The 22,215-nt window shown below is 43.4% G+C and overlaps 2 protein-coding genes across 9 annotated transcripts in view; one reads left to right on the top strand and one right to left on the bottom strand.

Moving 5' to 3' along the window:
- cep350 (centrosomal protein 350) overlaps positions 1–18,391 on the bottom strand; it is a 165,428-nt gene extending 147,037 nt beyond the window's left edge. For all 8 annotated transcript variants that reach the window (XM_059647718.1, XM_048539009.2, XM_059647717.1 and 5 more), the window contains exon 1: positions 18,280–18,391. The gene's annotated coding sequence lies outside the window, so the exon portion shown is untranslated. The remainder of the gene's footprint in view (positions 1–18,279) is intronic.
- An 853-nt stretch (positions 18,392–19,244) lies between these two features.
- Positions 19,245–22,215, top strand: part of LOC125456002 (nucleus accumbens-associated protein 1-like) — a 53,904-nt gene continuing 50,933 nt past the window's right edge. Inside the window, exon 1 of the mRNA XM_048538601.2 lies at positions 19,245–19,332. The gene's annotated coding sequence lies outside the window, so the exon portion shown is untranslated. The remainder of the gene's footprint in view (positions 19,333–22,215) is intronic.

The raw sequence follows: 22,215 nt of genomic DNA on the forward strand, positions 1-22,215 counted from the left end.
GCTTGTTGTCTGTATAGGGTCTTTTAAGTTCATTAGCTGATCTGTTTTAGTGTGTCAAAGACATTTTGGAAATGATTGCCAGACTACTCGGACCTCTTGGCATCAGGGTTGCCCACAAACCCACCAACACACAAACAGCAGCTAATGAACTTAAATGACCCTATACAGACAAGCAAAACGAACGTCATCTACAAAATACCTTGCAAGAACTGTGACAAACACTACATTGGACAAGCAGGCAGAAAGCTAGCCACCAGGATACATGAACATCAACTAGCCACAAAACTACATGACCCACTATCACTAGCATCCTTGCATAGAGGTGAGAAAGGACACCACTTTGATTGGGACAACACATCCATCCGAGGACAAGCCAAACAGAGACACGCACGAGAATTCCTAGAAGCATGGCATTCCAACCGGAACTCCATCAACAAACACATTGGCTCCAAATCAATCTACCATCCTCTGACATCACCAATGCAGGAAGTGACATCACAAACCCAAGGAAACCTAAACAGATAAACAGAAAGCGGGATATAACACCATCGCTTCATTGGAGGCTCACTGATGATGTTACCTAGAATGGTGACGAAACATCTGAAAACTAACCTTCCAGCTCAGCGAGCAAACTCACATCCATTCTTTTTTAAGCTCCTTCACAAGTTTTGTTTATTCCAAAACACAAAGCCAACTCAAGTTAAAGTAATATCTGAAATTAAAACTGAAATAGTTGAAGTAGTGCAGCAGGTCCAGCAGCGTTTGTGGAGAGAGAAACACTTAATGTTTCAAGTGCAATATGACTCCTGAGTCAATTTATACTTCAAATATGAAATATGAATACTGTTTCTCTCTGTCTCTCTCTCTCTCTCTCTCTCTACAGATGCTGCCAGAACTGCTAAGTCTCTCCAGCACTTCATTTCTCTTTAAGATCCAGGTGAATGATTAAAAACCATCCTGACAACTGACACCCAGCACTTTGTTTTCATATTTCTTTCACTTTTAAGATTAAGCCTCCGTAAAGATGGCTTATCAACTATCACAAGCCAGTTTACATTGGAGAGTAGATTTAGTTCCATTTGTACTCCCCTCTGTCCGATATAGAATACATGCAGAATTCTGCTGAATAATTAATACCAAAAAAAAGAACTGCAGATGTTATAAATCAGAAACAAAAACAAACTGTTGGAAAAACTCAGCAGGTCTGGCAGCATTTGTGCAGAGAAATCAGAGTTAATATTTCGGGTCCAATAGCCCTAAATTTTCTATTTTCGTTTGTCAATGTTGAATAACTGTCAAGTCAAACAGCTAGCAGGATATTTTAATGCATTTGCCCAAGAGTTTTTTTTAAGATACAAAATACAAAGTTTGCTTTTAGCAGGGCATACATGTAAGGCAGTGCTATTGCATCTAATTTCACATCAAGGCTATTCAGACATAATAGCGTGATGGTAGTGTACAGAAAGCTCTCTCAACTGATTCCCGAGTGAAGGGGATATCTTATAAAACGTTGGCTAGCCTGGGCTTGAGCTATACTCAAATGAGTTTAGAAGAACTAGGGTGATCATATTGAAACATGCAAGATTCAGAGCTGGATTTACAGTGGATGCTGAAAGAATGTTGCTCCTTATAGGAGAGTTTAAAACTAAGGAACAGTTTAAAAATAAGGAGTCTCCCATTTAACATGGAGACAAAGAGACTCATCTTCTCTCAGAGTCAGAAGTCTATGGAATTCTCTTTGAGAGTGTAGAACAGGCTAGAACATGACCTCTTTGTTCGTCAAGGGTCGAACAGGTATTGGGACTAATCAAGAAAGTGGAGTAGAGACCACCATCAGATTTGCTGTACCACGTATTCTATCAAATAGTGGAGTAGGCTTCAAGGTTGAATGGTCTACTCCTCCTTCAAATTTGTATGCTCGAGAGTTTGTATTCAAGTACGTCACATTTAAATTCTACGATGCAGGCTAATTTGAATATTGATTATCAAAAGGCAGGAAACTAACCTTCAACAGTTTTCAGTCAAATTCCAGGAAGTACTCAGTAATGTGTCTGTATAAATTTGTGTCCATTAGAACTGAAAGCACTAAGGTTGTCAGCATTGAGATTTTGTTATTTTAAACACGAGTTACGCCTGAAGAGAGTACAGTATTTTGAACTATATAACATTGCTTGATAACAGAGTGTTTATCAGGAGCAAATACAGAGGGCACACCATAAAGTTTAGAGGTATGTTCCAATTGATTTAGAACATAAAACATTGAACATAGAACAGCACAGCATAGGAACAAGCTCTTTGGCTAATCATGTCTGTGCCGACCATTATGTCATTCTAAACTAATCCCACATGCCTACAAATCGTTCATATCCTTCTATTCCCTGCCAGTTCATGTGACTGGTTAAATGACTCAAACTATACTAACATATCTGCTTCTACCACTTTTCCTGACAGCTTGTTCCAGGCACTGTATCAACTTCCTAATACTAACAGAAGTGCCTCCAATTTATGCAAACTGCTCCTTCCAAAAACCAAGAGCACAAAGTAACAACAAACCAGCCATTAGGAGGCATAAGCAAAATAAGAATGGCCTTCAACAGCTGAACAATTAGGAGGGGCAGATAACCCTATCATAAAGGGACTCTTTGACACCTTGTCCTGTGTAGTACCTGATGCTGTCCTTATAAAGCATGATCAACAGGCTATGAACAAAATGACCTTACAATGCAACAGCAAATTCAAATCATTAGCTTAACACACACCAATTTCTAACATGCATGCAGTTTTTCAGCCAGATGAAGCTGAACAATATTTGAATTGAAGGCGACTGTAATCCAATGGGACCTGAAGTTGCAATGGAAGCTTACAATTTTCTTAGTACTAGTTTTATAATAAAGCCTTTTAAGGGTAGCATCAGGGAATTGAAATTAATGAACATTTTTTAAACAGCTGAGCATAGACCAAGTAAGGTTTGCCCCTTGTTATCTCTGACCCATGGAGTGTTTGATGGGGACAGTGTCAAGAGAGCCTTACTTTCAATTCAAAGAGTCAAGGGAACTTTACTTCCAGTTTGAGGGGTAGAGGGAGCTTTAACCTGTATTCATCTCTTGCTGTCCCTGAGCCAGGAGTGTTGGATGAGGGTAGTTTGTATAGAACTTTACATTCCATTCACTTTCTGTCTAAAAGAGCAGACGGAGCTTCACTCTGTATGTAACCTCAAGGTGCCCTTGTTCCAGGAGTGTTTGATAATGATGGCGTCGTGGAAACTTTCCTTTCCATTTACTTCGCATTTAAAAGAGGAAGATTTGCATAGGAGAACCTGATACAACTAATCATCATTAATGAGCCTATAGTACTCTCTTGAAAGGTGCGTAACATCAGAACACTCCAAAGTGGTTGCCATTTCTGTAACTCTAACTTAACTGTGGCTGAGGCTAACCAGGTGCTCAGGTTTCCTCCCACAGTCTAGAGATGTGCAGGTTAGGTGAATTGGCCATGCTAAATTGTCCAAACATCATAGAGATATGTAGGCTAAGTACATCTGAATGGCAAATGCGGGGTCATGGGGATAAGGAAGGAAATGGAGTCTGGGTTGGATGGTCTTTGGAGGGTGAGTGCAGAATCAATGGGCTAAATGGCCACTTTCAGCACTGGAGGAATTCCCCTTCTCACGTGCATTTGTCTCGGACTCATCATGAAGCAAATAATCAGGTGTGATCATTGAAGAGAGACAGAGAGAAATAAGCACACAACTACATTCGCAACATGAGGAACGAGGATGGCACAGGCTCGAGAGGTGAAAAGTACTACATCTATTCTTATTTCTTACGGTCTTATCACTATCCACAAGTAAATAAGATGAAAGAAAGGCCAATTTGTCTTCTAATACTCATTACCTGGACTTACATGGAGAAATACCATCTGGATGAATCAAAAGTGTGTTGCATATAATTAAAGTTCTTCAGATTTTTCAGGTTCAGACCACAACAGGAAAACTTCCTGTATAACACTGGTTTGAATGCTCTGATCAATCTGTAAACCTGTTCACAGAAATGCACGTGCTGAAGAAAGACAGTATTTCACTGAAAGCCACCGTGCTCTACAAAACAAAGTCTCAATTGTATGATTGAATTCATACTACTTTGAATCAGGGAATCAGGGAAATGCAGAAAGAGGAGTCCACTATTCAGCACCTTGACTCTCAACCATTCAATGATGATTGACTTTTATGGCTACTTTACTTATCTGCCTTTGTGACACAATGTTGATCTATCATTAAGTTTAATTCACATTAAAAATTTTCTAAGCCTTGTGGAAATCATGTTTTTGATCTCCACTACTTGACTGAAAGAAGCACTTCCTAATTTTTTCCCAAAGATATAATCTGAAATTGAGCACTCTTATTCTGGATTCCGGTTTAAAGGAAATATTTTCATTGGTTCTATTCCATCAAATCTCTCAACCATTTTTAACAACTCAATTTACTTCACTCACTGAGGTATATTCAAAGAAATGCAAGGCCACTTTATGTAACCTATGTCCGTAAGTTCACCAATGCACTGTAAACCACCAAGGCTCAAACATTTTTCCTGAGATACATAGTACTCAGCACAATCCTCCAGATATCGAACAGATCTGACCAAAGCTCCACTCAACTGAATCACTTCCACACTTTTGAAATCAGCCTCTTCAACAGAAAGGGCTACTCTTCTCAAACTTTCTTCTTCTGGTTACAGAAATAAGATTTCAACTTGACATAGTAAAGAGCTATAGGAGCCCCAATTCAACACTTCCGATTACTGTCATCGTAGTCCAGCTCCAAATTCCTCTTTAATTCAATGGTCCACAAGGAATGAACTAAAGGCTTTTTTTTAAAAAAGTCAATAATGCTACTGATTCATCATATCTTTAACTACCTAGACCAGTTGCTGACATGCAAGTTTTACTTCACTAAACCAAATGTTAAAAAATTGTGAATAAAATAAAGCAGAACATGAACAAATAACAACCTCACTGTCACAAGATGACAACAAAATATGAAGCTGGATGAACACATCAGGCCAAGCAGTATCTCAGGAGCACAAAAGCTGACGTTTCGGGCCTGCCTGATGAAGGGTCTAAGCCCGAAACGTCAGCATCTCCAGCATCTGCAGCTCCCATTATCACTGTCACAAGATGATGTTTGTTCAATTCATAAACTTACATAATGATTGGGCTTGACTACAGTTAAAGCATTCTATCGAAAATTGGCTGTCCTACTTTAAAGACATGAAGGCCACAAGAAGCACAGAGAGATTTATCATATCAGGGATAAGGTCTGTAATGGAATAAGCCAACAGAAATACAGCAAATAGAAAGGAATAAATATATGAAGAAGCATTTTTTAAAAAGTAAAGGTTTCTGAGAAATGGCAGAGAAAGCGGGATCAAGCAGATAGGCAAAAGCCTCTCAGTATGACGTATAAGTTGCAGTTGGCATGCTGTCATTGCTCAGAGAAATTCTTCTCCAAACACTGCCTAAATCCTACCAGATGCTAGGACAAAAGCCACAATCCTACTCAAGTCTAGGAACAAAAATGACATCTTTGGAAATATCCAGAAATATCTGAAATAAACATCACTTAAAATAATCTTGATCTAATTTACACAAGTATGCTATTTCAATGCAAAGCTAACAAATCTGCTTTGGGAAAACAAAAAGAAGTCATGCAGAGAATTTCAAATTTCTCTCATCTGCTATGATTCAATTTTTGAGTAGTTATTCCCATCTATTTGAATAAACATGCAAATACAAAGGTGAAGATTCTAAATGGCCTGACATCCTCCATGTGAGTCCATGTAATTACTAAATACCAACACATTTTCAGGGATATTTTGTTAAATGTTGATATCCTAGGAATAGTGAAAACACTCCAGGACACGGCCTGTAAATAATACATTTCCCATAGGTTTCCGACGAATACTAAAACACACACGTCCCTGGCAATACCGGATGCTTACCCAGTGTCCCTACTCTGAAAAGTCTAACATCCTTTAAGAACACCTGCTTTCCCACCCATTCTGGTCTCTATATGGCTACAAGACACAGCAACATGGTTCACTCATTTGTACAAAATAGCCAAGCAAGTCACCTACTTCTTCCATATATGGCTGGAGAAGTCAAATAATAAAACCAAACACACCACGTGACGATGATCAAGAAACCAGAAATAACATCAGTACATCCAGCCCAAATGACCTAAGAAAGTTCTCCTTACTCATTCAGGGATTGTGCCTAATTGCCCCACAGAACAGTCAAGCTTCAGCCTGACACTCAACAGACGACCAATGTTGCACACACCCCCCCATTAACATCCTGTCCTTTCAAGACAGACTCAGCAGAGGTGGCAGCAGTATCACACAGTTGGGAGAGAGTTCCTCTGGGAGACATCAATATTGACACTAGATTCCAAAAGGCTGAGGGCACCAGATCAATCATGGACAACGTGATTACCACCACTCCTTAACTGGTGAATCCGTATTCCCACATGTTGATTACCAGTTTGAGGAATTAGTGAGGGCAACAAGGGCACAGAATGTACTCTAGGTACACAACTTCAATTTTCATCACCAACAGTAGATCCATTGCACCACTAATGAACAGTTAGTGAGGTTGGTGAAATACTGAAGGATAAATTTGGTATACTTTGTCAGAACCAACGGGAAAAATAACCAACTTGACCCCATCCTTATCTGATCACTATGAATGGATAAGAGGACATAGCATTAGCAATCAGGCTTGAGAAAATATTAGCTATATGATTGATGATTAGTGCTCCAGAACTAGTCCCATCCCTGGGGAAGCTGCTTAAATGCAGCAACACTACTGACATCAACTAACAATGTGTAAATTTGCCAAGGTAAATCCTGTACTCGAAATGAGAGGAAACTCCAAACCATTCAAATATTGCTCCGTCTGTCTATGCTTAATCTTCAGCAAAACGTTGGACGGAGTTGTTAACAATGCAACGAAGGAATACATTCCCTAATTAAACCTCTGACTGATGCCCAGGTTGGGTTCTGTAGGGGCCGTTCAGCTCCTATCTTCATTACATATAGTAACTGTGCTGAAACCAAGGGAGCTTTTGGCCAAGAATGGTATCAAGGAGTCGTAGAAAAATTGAAGTCAATGGATCAGGAGATAGTTGTCCTTGTTACAGGTTCAAACAGCTCAGGCCCAGGACACTGGTGCTTAAATCCTCAGGGCAGGTGTCTTAGATCCAACCATCTTCAGAGTCCTTTTCTCTGTAAAGTCAGGCATGGGGATGCTTCATGATTGTACGCAGTTGAATCCCATTCATAACTCTTCAGATGTGGTCTGAATCACAATCAATAAAACCTGAACATTATTCTAGAAGACTTGGGCTCATAGGTTGAAAGTAACACTGGTGACAAATAATGCCAGGCAACAATCAAAACACAGGATCCATATTCCCTCATCAATTCCAATACTGAATCCCACTGTCAGTCTCCTGGGGCATGCTACCATTTACCAGAAATGGAACTGGATTAGCCAAATAAACAGGGTTTATAAGATAACAAGGTTTAGAGCTGAATACCACAGCAGGTCAAGCAGCATGATAGGAGCAGGAGAGCTGATGTTTCCAGCAGAGGCTAAGAACTCTGTCCCGAGTAATTTACCTCCCAACTCCCCAATGCCAGATGCAAAAAGTAGAAGTCAGGGTGCTTCTGAAGAATGGATTAACGCTGCTTTCTCTCCACAGGTACTGCCAGACCTGCTGGGTTTTTCCAGAAATTTCTGTTTTGTTTATGCATCAGGATGTCTCGATGAGTGCAGCTTTAGGAAGAAGGCACTGAGGCACTGAGTGCAGTAAATGCCTCTGTCCCTCTGTATCAACTCAGTGCTGTTACAATTACCCAGTCCTTTGATGCTTTCCCCTACTTGATTGGTGTTGTTCAAGAATAAAACTGAAAAACATATTTTTTCTATTAATAATTTCCTCTCAGAGAAAGCTTCAGGCCAAGCCACATAACCACAATCTGCTCTGAAAACTCTGCTCACATTTTGATAACAGCCTTATTCTTAAACAAATGAATTCACGCTATCCCAATTTGACAGATCCATTAAAATTCCATGACACAAATACAAACCCAGATCATCGTCAAAAAGCCCAGTCCTGCCTCAGGCCAAAATATATTGTCTACTACATTTTGTTGAAACAAGCGCAATTGTTTTTGAGTGATAATGGGAATCGCAGAAGCTGGAGAATCCAAGATGTTGCTTACAGACAAACAGGAATTATTACAAAAACATTTCAGGAAGTAGAAATCATCAAGGACAAAATAGCCAATTTGAATGACACCCAATTAACTGCTTTGGACGTATAAGCCCACTGCCACTGTTGCACAGTGCCAGCAGTGCAACAACCTATCAAGGTTCATCTAACAGCACTATCTAAAACCATGACCTCCACCTGGGAAAGCAAAGACAGCAAGTATATTGGAACTCCCCTCCAAGCCACATACCGCCCGAACTTGGGACTATATAGCCACTCCTTCATTGTTGCTAGTCAAATGTCTGCAAAGTTTGCCCCAACTGCAATTTGAAACTCACATTATGAAACACAATCAATGAGGAGTAATAAAAACTACTACACTTGTAATGATCATGTCATGAATGATCAAAAGACACAGAAGAAAGACCATTCAGCCAAGTCTGCCTTTCAATAAGCCTATGGCCAAATTTCACAACCTTCTATTCTCTTACTGAACAAAAGAATTCATCTCTGCTTTGAATATATTTAACTAGACAGTCCTGATAAACTTATAGAAAAGAATTCCACGGATTCACTACCTTGAAAAGAAATTCCTCCTAATCAGTTTCAAATTAGTGATTTCTTACTCTGAGTTTATGCCCTCTGGCTCTAGACTCTCTCACAAATGAGAAACAACCTTACAGCAACGACACTCTCAAGTTCTCTTAGAATTCTTTACACATTTCAATAAGTTTTCCTCTCTTTTTTTAAAAAACTCCAATGAGTACAAGCCTAATCTACTCAACCTCTCCTCATAAGAAAATCCCTCCATATACATAGAAATAACTGAGTGTTCTCTGGACTACCTCAAATACCAGTGTACTTGTCCTTAGATAAGAGGGTCAAACCTAAAGTATCATCAAGAGTTTAACAAGCGACTCGTATACTTTAAGCAAGACGCCCTTATTTTTACACTCTGTTCCCTTTGAAATAAAGGCCAACAAGCACTTTGCTTTCACAATCACCCACTGAGATCAGGCTCTCTCCATTTAAATGAATTCATTTTAAATAAATCAGCGACCTGAAGAATAATTCCACATGAACAGAGTAGAAATAGGCTAGCAAGTGCAAAAACCACAAACTCATCACAAAATATGCTCTAGAACAGCAAACATTGAGCTCATTTCCACAGTAGATCCACACACCTCCTTCACATGGATAAACAAAGGACTTGACTTTTTTGTGGGCCAGGGAGCTAGAAATGCTGGCAAAACAGATGTTGCCTATCCTCAAATTGGCTGAGGGAATCAAGCGTGACCCACGTACAAAATGGAATCGGAAACACTAAGTCCAAGTAGGTGGGAACATCAGGTTCCCTTCCAGGGACACGAATAAACCATTTGCTATTGCAACATGTGCACAGACATTCATTAGAAGGAGTTCATAGACACACTAAATACAATGGTGCGACCTCTGGGCTGCTAGTTGAAGAAATAAAGTAACTAGGAGCCTGACCCCAGTTTACTTAGCAAACTATAACAAGGAGGACCAAAGATCTGCCCATGTCCAGTTTGCTATTTTCGGTTAAAGCAGCATCTACAAGGACAACGATGGATTTGGCAATAGAGATATCAAATTATTTTTCTTAAAGAAAAAGCCAACATTCCCACTCTTAAGTGACTCTCCACTTGGCTAGACAGGTGCAGCTCCAACAACACTGAAGCAGCTCCACTATCCAGTGCAAAGCAGACTGCTCTGGATGGATGGAACCTCATCCAATACCTTCAATATTTACTCCTACCTGCACAGCGACGACAGAGTACATAAGCTGCAACGAAGTAAATCACCTAGGCTTCTTTGGCACCACCGTCCAAACTGCAACTCTACCACCTAGAAAAACAAGAGTAGCAGATCCACAGGAGCATCACCAGCTGCAATTTCCATTCAAGGCTACTCACTATCCAGACTTGCAAGTATATCACCCTTCTTTCACTGCCACTGGGTCAAAATCCTGTAACTGTCTTCCCACCAGTGTACTTACTCCATATGTATTCCAGTGGTACAAAGATGCAGCTCACCACAACCTTCTCAAAGGCTATTGGGGACCAGCAATAAAAGCTGCTCCAGCTAGTGGTGCACACACCCCATGACTGAATAAAAACTGAAAAGCACACCTCCTAATGTGAGGATTAGGAGACAACACATCCCAAAACCAAATTATCATCCCACAACCAAATTATCATCCCACATCCACTGTTAAGTAGTACAACTGGGTGACTATTTCTTCAGGAGGAAATAAGTACACAGATAACTGAAAAAGCTGCGCAAAATCACCTTTCAACAGCATTCTAGATCATCATAAAATGTAAGTTCATTCAAAAGTAGGTAAGTAGCTTATAAAATATTTGGAAGTAGGAATGTACCATTTGAAAAGAAGACAGAAACAGATTGAAGAATAATGCTAATTACCTTCCCTTTCAAAGAACTTGCACAGACAATGATGAGTTGAATGCTTTTATATCTTCATGTAAAGTAGTTGCTGAAGGAATTGCCATTCACTGGTTGCACTGCCCGGCTAATGAATATGTCATAACTGTGCAAATAAAAGGGCATAAGCTAAAAACACTCATCTGGCCTAGACTTCAACTATCAACAGTCTATTGCAGTTCAGAATTCAGACATATCCAATTGACAAACAATTACTGCACTTCATGGTCCCAACCATTTTTGAGAGAGATATGATCAGGAAATTGCATGTCTGAGCTAGTTCCCAACTGGGTTGAACGAGCACATCAAATTTAACATTCATAAGTGTACTCTTGGAAAGGTATGAAGACAGCTAATCAGCAACAAGAGACAACAAAGTGTGGAGCTGGATGAACACAGCAGGCCAAGCAGCATCTTAGGAGCACAAAAGCTGACATTTCAGGCCTAGGCCCTTCATCAGAAAAGGGGGAATGGGGAGAGGGCCCCTAGTCCTCACATACCACCCCGCCAACCTCCGGATACAACACATCATCCTCCCAACACTTCCGCCATCTACAATCCAACCCCACCACCAAAGGCATTTTCCCATCCCCATCCTCGTTCACCTTCAAGAGAGACCACTCTCCCTGTGACTCTCTTATCCACTCCACACTCCCCTCCAACCCCACCAAGTGTTACACTTGCCCCCACACCTCCTCACTCTCTCCCATCCCAGGCCCCAAGATGCCTTTCCACATCAAGCAGATGTTCACCTGCATATCCACCAATGTGGTATACTGTACCCCTTGTGGCTTCATCTACATTGGGGGAAACCAAGCAGAGGCTTGGGTACCGCTTGGCAGAACATCTAAGTTCGGTTTGCAACAAACAACTGCACCTCTCAGTCACAAACCATTTTAACTCCTCTTCCCATTCCTTAGACAACATGTCCATCCTGGGCCTCCTGCAGTGCCATAATGATGCCACCCGAAAGTTGCAGGAACAGCAACTCATATTCCGCTTAAGAAGCCTGAAGCCCAATGGTATCAATGTGGATTTCACAAGCTTCAAAGTCTCCCCTCCCCCCACTGCATCCCAAAACCAGCCCAGCTCATCCCCGCCTCCCTAACCTGTTCTTCCTCTCACCTATTCCCCTCCTCCCACCTCAAGCTGCACCTCCATTTCCTACCTACTAACCTCATCCCACCCCCTTGACCTGTCCGGCCTCCCCATACTGACCTATCCCCTCCCTAACTCCCACCTATACTCTCCTCTCCACTTATCTTCTGCTCTATCCATCTTTAGTCCGCCTCCCCCTCTCTCCCTATTTATTTCAGAATCGTCTCCCCATCCCCCTTTTCTGATGAAGGGTCTAGGACCGAAATGTCAGCTTTCGTGCTCCTAAGATGCTGCTTGGCCTGCTGTGTTCATCCAGCTCCACACTTTGTTGTCTCGGATTCTCCAGCATCTGCAGTTCCCATTATCTCTTATAGCTAATCAGCACAGGCGGGTATCAGGAACTCTCCCTGAAAGGACGGTGGTGACAGGAACCATCACAAGATTTAATAAGAGTTTACATGAAATTCCATATCATACAGGCCTACAGGTCACGTGCTGGAAAATGAGACAGGAGTAGATGGGTGCTTGATGTCGGAGACGGACACAATGCACCAAATGGGCTCTTTCCACGCGGACTAACTAAATTGTTTAACTCAATATTAAATCTAAAAGGCTGCAGGTTCCAACCAGAAAAGGTGCTCATTAACCCCACACTTCCCATAGCCAATCCACCTAACCTGCACATCTTTGGACGGTAGGAGGAAACCACAGCACCTAGAAAAAAACTCATGCAGACACAGGGAGAATGCACAAACTGCTCACAGACAGTCGCCCAAGGGTGGAATCAAACCTGTGCTCCTGGCACTGTGAGGCAGCAATGCTAACCAGTGAACCACTGTGCCACCGCACATTAGCAGAGACAATTGCCCATATCTGTGGTACAATCGGTTGGCGCTTTTGGGTGTTAACTGAAATGCTGGTGGTTCAAGCCCACCCAGAGGTGATGAGCTTCCCTCCCTTTAAGGCAGCACGGTGGCTCAGTGGTTAGCACTGCTGCCTCACAATGTCAGGGACCAGGGTTCAATTCAAAGACGGGTCACAGAATGGCGGCTCAACAGTTAAAAGCTGTTGTCTAGCAGTTCAGTGTAGGCAGACTGGCTGTATTAAAGCCCCTGCAAACACCACCCAGCACTGTCCCAGGGAAACCCCTGCAAATAACACCCGGCCCATGCACATACTGACATAGGAGGTTACGTTACCAGAATAGAATGCGTAAATTTGAGAGAATGAATGCATGAATTCCTTTCTATATAGAAGAAAAGGAGGTGCGCTGATTTAAAATTCTCAAATTTTAACAGAGTACGTAAACAGAAATAGATTCCTTTGACGGGGAAAATTGAGTGTGCACGGACAGAAATGCTTATATTACAGAAAAAATATTCCAGAGTTCACCAGGAAACCCTTTTACAGATAGTTATACTGGAAATCCCAAATTGTCTGTTCAAGGTTCTGATTTGGGGTGGCACGGTGGCTCAGTGGTTAGCACTGCAGCCTCACAGCACCAGGGACACAGGTTCGATTTCAGCCTCGGGTAACTGTCTGTGTGGAGTTTGCACATTCTCCCCGTGTCTGCGTGGGTTTCTTCCGGGTGCTCCGGTTTCCTCCCACAGTCCAAAGATGTTCAGGCTATGTGGATTGGCCATGCTAAATTGCCCGTAGTGTTCAGGGATGTGTGGGTTATAGGGGGATGGGTCTGGGTCTGGCAGACTCCTAGGCATTTATATCTAAATGCCTCATGCTTCAGTGTCAAAAAAAGGCTAAACATGCAACTTCAGCAACATACAGGGCAGACATCACACCCTGTTCCAATCCATCCCCAGTCCACACACTCAGCAACCTGCACTTTAAAAATGATTGTGTTTCACAACGTATGAGTAACTAGTTCTCATTTGAGCTCCTGGTGAAGCGAGTAGGAATACGGGGTGACATTTGTTACAACAGATGAAGAGTATGGGGAAAATATGACATGCAGTGTGAGGCTGCATACTACAGAGTTAAGAAACAACCCTGGTTAATGATAAAAGAGATAGACTACAGAGAACAACTGAGAGAAATACATCAGCTCTTAGCCAATAGTGTGTCAACAGGGCCCAGCAAGATGGGCAAAAGCAACGGAGATACAACAGCAATATTTACTTGACAGTCTAGAAAAGAGAGCTGTGGATTGGATACAGAGAGAGAAACACAAATCTTTAAGGATATACTAGTTCCTTCTGAGATAATAAAGTGAAGAATAAAAGCCACTGTAGGACAACAGGAGTGAAGACAGGATAACAGGCGAGTAATTTGTTAGATTGAAAGAAAAAAATGCAAGATCTGAAACTGTGTTTTTCAAATATTCAATCCAAAATTTCATTGCGCTCAAATACATGGTGGACATTCAAATACAGGGGAACAGCAGTTGTGTAAGATAACTGGATATAGCATGCAATCTGGTGAATGTTGATGACTGGAGGATGAATCTGGTGATTAGTGAAGGAAGTCATTAATCTGAAGAAACAACACGGGAAACAGATCAGAATGCGGACAAACAGAACAGAATTGAATGAGCAGAGGGTTAAATCACTACAGTATATTGAGGAAGATTCTAGTCAACTATACACAAAGATTAGTTGGTAGGTCATTTGGTGGCAAAAGTTTAAAAATATATATTGAAGTCTAAGATGTACAAGGTAGTTAACAAAAGTGACAGGAATGCAGCCTTGAACTACAGAACACAGCCAGGAAAATAGTTAGTGTTCACAAATTCCCGCTAAATTGGATGAGCATATGGACGTACATGGAATAGTCTAGGTTAGATGGGCTTCAGATCGGTATGACAGGTCGGCACAACAGAGGGCCGAAGGGCCTGTACTGTGCCGAAATGTTCTATGTTCTATGAAAGAATAATCGTAGGAAACAATTTTTGTCTTTCCACACAGTCAGTACAGAAGGGCCCTCAAACATCTACCTATAATCTACTGCACAGCCTTATTAATTGTTGCTTCTACACAACATCCGCTGCGCACGTTCAACTGCCACTTAATTTTACTCTTCCAGCACTTCAGATATTCCAAGAGAACCTGTGATGACATATTTTTGATTGACTCAAACTTCACCAGAAAAGATTGAAGCTTCATCTCATGAACCCTGTGTCATCACCATTGACTCTAAACCTCCTGCCTTGTACTCATGACAGACTACTTACACTCACCATCTTCCAGCTGAAGCTCCCATTGCATCTATGCTACATTCAGACTTCAGTATTTCATTCCCTTCATGGCCAGCTTCCAATCTCTCCACAAAACTTCAGCAAAGTTCTTATTAGCCTGGTACTATTCTCAATTTGTGTAATACGTCCACTACATATCACCTTACTTAGTGGTTCCAATTTTCAGACTGAATCCTTCTATACATCTGTATGTAACTTCTTTTCAATACAAAAATAAGTGTCTTCCCTGAACGCATGCTCATATAGTTACTGATGTCACTTTCATCATCTAAGCCCAAAGGACTGAAACTCCCTAGCTAAATCCTTTTAATCAAACACCTCACTCTCTGCCTTTAAGACACTTAAAGTCCACCTTTTTAATTGCCAGAAAAATTTCACCATTTTTATTTATTTTCTTTCCACCTATTAGATTTTATCCACATTAGCAGCATCTCTCATCTTGGCTCGTCAAGAACGTTAGAAATCGGAGGTGTTTGTCATTGAGTGCACAGTGTTTAGTCATAGTTGCAACCTCTCAACACTGAAGCAGTCTATGTCCATGACACCTAGACCTGAACAAATTCAAGCTTGGGCTACAAAGTGGTATTACATGTGGAGTTGACTTTAATGTGAAACGATACGAGGGTACGCAGGAAAGTAGAGGTCACAGTCTCAATCATGATCTTATCAAAAGGCAGAGCAGGCTCAAGAAATCAAATGGTCTACTCCTGTTCCTAATTTATGCATCACATGTTCACACAACTGCCATGCAATAATTAACTGAAACAAAGAGAGAAGCAAACTATTTTTCCCTTTGACATTCAAAGGCATTGCCAACATAGAATCTCCCAATATCAATGCACTGTTACCATTGACCAGAAGCCGAGTTGGTCCAACCATATAAATACTATGGCTTTATGAGCAGATCAGACATTCACCGATGATTTTGCACAATGTCCAGCACCATTCAAGTCTCCTCAGATATTGAACCAGTCCATGCCAAAATTAACCAAGAACTGTGCAACATCCAGGTTTAGACTGAGAAGTGGCAATTAACATTTACATTGCACAAGTGCCAGAAAACAACCACCTCTGACAAGAGAATTTAACAAGCACTTTCTGACATTCAATAGTATTACCATCACTGAATCCCCCACAATTATCCTAGATGCTACCTTTGACCAAAAACTGAACTGGTCCAGCCATAGAAATACTACAGCTATATGAACAGATCAGAGCATGGAAACTCTGTAGTATCTCGCCTCCTCTCTCCCCAGTGATTGTATGACATACATAAGGCACAAATCACGAGTGTAATGGAATACTCTCCACTGAACGAGTGCAGCTCCAGCAACACAAGAAGCTTGATATCATCCAAGACAAAGCAATACTGATCTGCACCCTTTTCATCAACTTAAAACATTCACCCTTCTAACCACAAACCAGGCAGTGGCGCACACGTCTACAAGATCCACTGCAGATGCTTCAGTAACACTTTCTAAACTAACAACCTGCATCATCTAGAACAGCAAAGGCAACAGGTACATGGCAGCCCGGCCATTTACAACTTCCCCTCTGAGTCACTCACCATTCTGATTTGGAACTGTATCGCTGCTCCTTCAGTGACACTGATTCAAAGTCCTGCAACTCCCTCCTTAACTGCACTGTGGTGCACCCTCCAAGGACTGCAGCAGTGCAAAAAAAAAATGCACCCTCTCAAGGGCAAATAGGCTTGGGTAACAAATATTTGCTTTGCCAGTGATCCCATTACCCATGAAAAAATGAGAAGAATCAAGTTGAAGAGATGCTTTACAGAATTGCAGAAGATAAAGGCAAAAGAACAGACTGACAGGGAGCAATGGTGTTATTTTTCATCGTGGTAAGAATCTCTCTCGGGAAGGATGGAACAAAAGTAATGAAAATCAAACAATGGTAAGGAATAAACACAGCATCTTGGAGTTTGAAATAAATTACAAAAATTTAAAAGTACAACTAGCCGAAAAGGCTGCCAAATTGTACACAAAATTTGCATTTGCTGGGACTCTTAAGTTTTGGCAGCCCTTATAAAAATAAGGTTTAAAAATAAAAATAAGCTTTAAAAATATCACACCTCTGACGTCAAAACTAACCATGTCCTTGGAGTTACAACTAATTGCACTCATTTGCAGGATTTTGGGATGATATTAAAAATTAGGCTTGTTGCTTCTTTGCATGAAGACACTACATTAAAAGTTGTTAAAATATTTACTTATAAAATTACTGACATACCCCAATACAACTAGAAAATCTTTTCTGCTAAAAAGACTGACAGTAAATTTGCTGCAACCTTTTTAGAAATGAAAACAGACATTTGACTAAATAAAGAAAATGTTAACGTTTTATTTTAAATTACTCTTGAAGACAACGCCTGATCGCACTGTTAAATGGCAATGGTAACTAGTGACATGCAAGTATGTTTGAAATTAAACAAGGGTGGGGGGGGGGGCGTGCATTAACATAAGTAAAATCAGACACAGGATTCTGCGATGATGATAACTGTAATCAAAGTGGGAACTCCACAGCACAGACTGCAGTCTAACAACTCCAGCCTGGGAAAGGAGCTTCGTAAACTTGCATAATAATTGACAACACGTAAACATGCAAGTGCCCGTCAGACTGTTACCACGATCACACCCTCATTGCCCTGCTCTTGGGATAAAATATTAAAGCCTTCATGAAAGAATTGCTTGTACCTACTTCAGGCAGGTGGATAGGGCCCTCCAGGAAAAGAACCCACCAGTACCCAGGCAGGACTGAGTTCAACACCAAGCGTCCTTTGGCTGAACAGCGTCAGAATTGTGTAGCAACCCTGAGAGACAATTCCTCATCAGCAAAATTCAAGCAAAGAGCAATCAGGTTCACTGCCGCTGCTGAAGACCAGGGCTGTGGTGCCAGCTAAGTTGACAGTGGTCACTGTCTTTCTCTGAGCCACCGGCCTATTTGGATCACAGGGGAAAAAAAGGGGCTGGAGAAAAGTGAGGACAGCCTGGTGTCGGGTTGGGGAGTCCCGGCACTGGAGAAACGTAGCTTCTAGGTTTGCTTCCTTCCGGTTAGGGTCGGCCCACAGTCTCCTGACCCCATCAATCAGCCCCGCTCTCTCCCTCCCTTTCCCCGGCCCCTCTGTGTGTGTGTGTCTCTGCACGAGGCAACTCTCACACTCTCTGTCTCTGTCTCTCTCTCCCCCCGTCCTGGTCTACCTCTCGCTCCGTCCTACCTGCCGGGCCACTCTCCCGCTCATGGCCGCTCTTTCCCGGTGACCGTTAACACCGCTCGCGTTCGGCCCTCTGTGACGCCATCGCCCTCCACTTCGCTCCAGCCGTCGCGGCCCAGAACGAAGTATCGCGAGGAGAACGAAAACCCGCCCCTAACAACCTGAACACACCCCTTGCCAACACAATTCCAGCTCCTCACCCAGAAAGCTCCGCCCCTAGCAACCGGAACACACCCCCTAGTAACACAGCGCAGGAACTTCCCGCAAAGGCCCCGCCCCTTAACCGCTTGGCCCCACCCTCCAACACTGGCTCCACCCCCGCGTTCTTTCCCCCCGCCCACTTCCCCGACGCCGCAACATTATGCCCCTCCTCAAACTGACGCAACCTTCACATCACACTTCATCTTCACCTTAATACGCACTCCAGTTCTCATCCGTCTTTTCCTAAGACACCCTCTGCCTCTGCCAACACCTCATACTATCCCCAACATGACAACACTTGCCTGTCCCCAACACCCCCTCCCCCAAGCACTCCTAACTTTCTCCTCTTCCTGCTCTTCCCAAAGCTGCTCACCTGTAAGAGGGAACCCTAACACTCGACCTGCCCCCTTTGCTCCCTCCCACCTCAACACTTTCAGTGTTTCTCTTCACCCTCCTTGACCCTTCCCTTCACCCTCCATCAAATCTCTCATTGGCTGACTTCACCCTGCAACCTGCCAATGCGCCAAGGCGTTTGGTGTTTTAAAGCTTTTTCTTGACCATGCACTGAGCTTCGTCTCTGCCATTGCTCTTCTAACTCACTGTTGTAAGGTTTAGGAATGTTGTCCAAGCATCTCAGATCTTCAAAGTGTTCTTCTCCTAAACGGTTATCTTGATTCTTTGATGGTCCACTGTTGCTTCTTGTCTCAGCTCCATAGAGAGCAGCACCTCAGTGCAACCTCACTCTATTTCTACACTGTGTAAAGAAGGTGGGAGTGTGTGCATTGCAGCAAACAATCACTGACAACTGAAAGAATGCTCTGCAACAGAAGTCACACTGCAATGAAAATGGAGAAGGTAAGCTCTTTTCCCTCCTCCATTTGAGGCCGTTCATGCCATGCTACACCAGCCCCTCCACTCTCCAAACCAGCACGCTGAGTGAAATTAAGTAGCATCATGTAGACAGAGCAGGGACACCACATTATAGATTGCATGGCTCAGATTTTTGCCCATGAACCCATCAGAAATTGGAGTAGGGATAAACTGTATACCCAATCAAGCCTGCTGTGTCAGTCAGCGGTGTTTTGATCTTGGGTTGCAATCCTCTCCCCGTCCTATTTCACTTGGTTCCCTGAGAGACCAAACATCTGTCTATCCCAGCCTTAAACATATCCAATGATGGAGCATCTACAGCCCATTGAGTAGAGAATTCCAAAGGATTCACATGCCTCTGACTGCAGTACGTTCTCCACATCTCAGTCCTAACTAATCAGCTCCTTATCCTGAGACTGTGCAGTCTATGTATTTTAAATTTTCTGAGCCACAGAAGCAATCTCTTGGCCTGTTAAGCCCTTTCTGAACTCTTGATATCTCAATAAGATACCTGTCATTCTCCTAAACCCAGTTGGCGGTACAGATCTTGAATGTGCTGTAACGAGAGACATGTTTGAAGATTTACGTTTTGCACTCATTGGATTAAATGTGAGAACACCACATTTCAAACCAGTGCAACAATTCCTGCTATAAATTAGCTCCTGTGGGGAATTCAGGAGAAATTCTACACCAAGAGAGGAGGGAGAAAGTGGAACTTAGTCCCACAGGGAGTGGTTAAAGTGAACAGTTTCAATGTGGACATGCGGGTGAGAGAGAAGGAGATAGAGGGTTAGGGTGGTGGATCTCAGTAAGGAAAGATGGGAGGAGGCTGGAGTTGGAGAGTAATTTTTTTTCTTTGATCATTCACAGGATGAGGGTATTGCTAGCCAGGCAGCATTTATTGCCCATCCATAATCACCCACAGGCCAGTTAAGAGTCAACTACATTGCTGTGCAAGATAATAAAATGTGAGGCTGGATGAACACAGCAGGCCCAGCAGCATCTCAGGAGCACAAAAGCTGACGTTTCGGGCCTAGACCCTTCATCAGAGAGGGGGATGGGGAGAGGGAACTGGAATAAATAGGGAGAGAGGGGGAGGCGGACTGAAGATGAAGAGAAAACAAGATAGGTAGAGAGGAGAGTATAGGTGGGGAGGTAGGGAGGGGATAGGTCAGTCCAGGGAAGACGGACAGGTCAAGGAGGTGGGATGAGGTTAGTAGGTAGGAGATGGAGGTGCGGCTTGGGGTGGGAGGAAGGGATGGGTGAGTGGAAGAACAGGTTAGGGAGGCAGAGACAGGTTGGACTGGTTTTGGGATGCAGTGGGTGGAGGGGAAGAGCTGAGCTGGTTGTGTGGTGCAGTGGGGGGAGGGGATGAGCTGGGCTGGTTTTGGGATGCAGTGGGGGAAGGGGAGATTTTGAAGCTGGTGAAGTCCACATTGATACCATTGGGCTGCAGGGTTCCCAAGCGGAATATGAGTTGCTGTTCCTGCAACCTTTGGGTGGCATCATTGTGGCACTGCAGGAGGCCAATGATGGACATGTCATCTAAAGAATGGGAGGGGGAGTTGAAATGGTTTGCAACTGGGAGGTGCAGTTGTTTATTGCGAACCGAGTGGAGGTATTCTGCAAAGCAGTCCCCAAGCCTCTGCTTGGTTTCCCCAATGTAGAGGAAGCCACACCGGGTACAATGGATACAGTATACCACATTAGCAGATGTGCAGGTGAACCTCTGCTTAATATGGAAAGTCATCTTGGGGCCTGGGATAGGGGTAAGGGAGGAGGTGTGGGGGCAAGTGTAGCATTCCCTGCGGTTGCAGGGGAAGGTGCCGGATGTGGTGGGGTTGGAGGGCAGTGTGGAGCGAACAAGGGAGTCACGGAGAGAGTGGTCTCTCGGGAAAGCAGACAAGGGTGGGGATGGAATAATGTCTTGGGTGGTGGGGTCAGATTGTAGATGGCGGAAGTGTCGGAGGATGATGCGTTGTATCCGGAGGTTGGTAGGGTGGTGTGTGAGAACGAGGGGGATCCTCTTTGGGCGGTTGTGGCGGGGGCGGGGTCTGAGGGATGTGTTGCGGGAAATGCGGGAGACGTGGTCAAGGGAGTTTTGACCACTGTGGGGGGCAAGTTGCGGTCCTTGAAGAACGTGGACATCTGGGATGTGCGGGAGTGGAATGCCTCATCGTGGAAGCAGATGCGGCGGAGGAATTGGGAATAGGGGATGGAATTTTTGCAGGAGGGTGGGTGGGAGGAGGTGTATTCTAGGTAGCTGTGGGAGTCGTTGGGCTTGAAATGGACATCAGCTACAAGCTGGTTGCCTGAGATGGAGACCGAGAGGTCCAGGAAGGTGAGGGAAATGCTGGAGATGGCCCAGGTGAACTGAAGGTTGGGGTGGAAGGTGTTGGTGAAGTGGATGAACCGTTCGAGCTCATCTGGGGAGCAAGAGGCGGCACCGATACAGTCATCAATGTAACAGAGGAAGAGGTGGGGTTTGGGGCCTGTGTAGGTGCAGAAGAGGGACTGTTCCACATAACCTACAGAGAGGCAGGCATAGCTGGGGCCCATGCGGGTGCCCATGGCCACCCCCTTAGTCTGTAGGAAGTGGGAGGAATCTGCACCTCCCAGTCGCAAACCATTTCCACTTCCGCTCCCATTCTTTAGATGACATGTCCATCATGGGCCTCCTGCAGTGCCACAATGATCCGCCCGAAGGTTGCAGGAACAGTAACTCATATTCCGCTTGGGAACCCTGCAGCCCAATGGTATCAATGTGGACTTCACCAGCTTCAAAATCTCCCCTTCCCCCACTGCATCCCTAAACCAGCCCAGTTCGTCCCCTCCCCCCACTGCACCACACAACCAGCCCAGCTCTTC

This window comes from Stegostoma tigrinum, chromosome 8 (assembly GCF_030684315.1).
Source record: "Stegostoma tigrinum isolate sSteTig4 chromosome 8, sSteTig4.hap1, whole genome shotgun sequence".
Taxonomy (NCBI): Eukaryota; Metazoa; Chordata; class Chondrichthyes; order Orectolobiformes; family Stegostomatidae; genus Stegostoma; species Stegostoma tigrinum.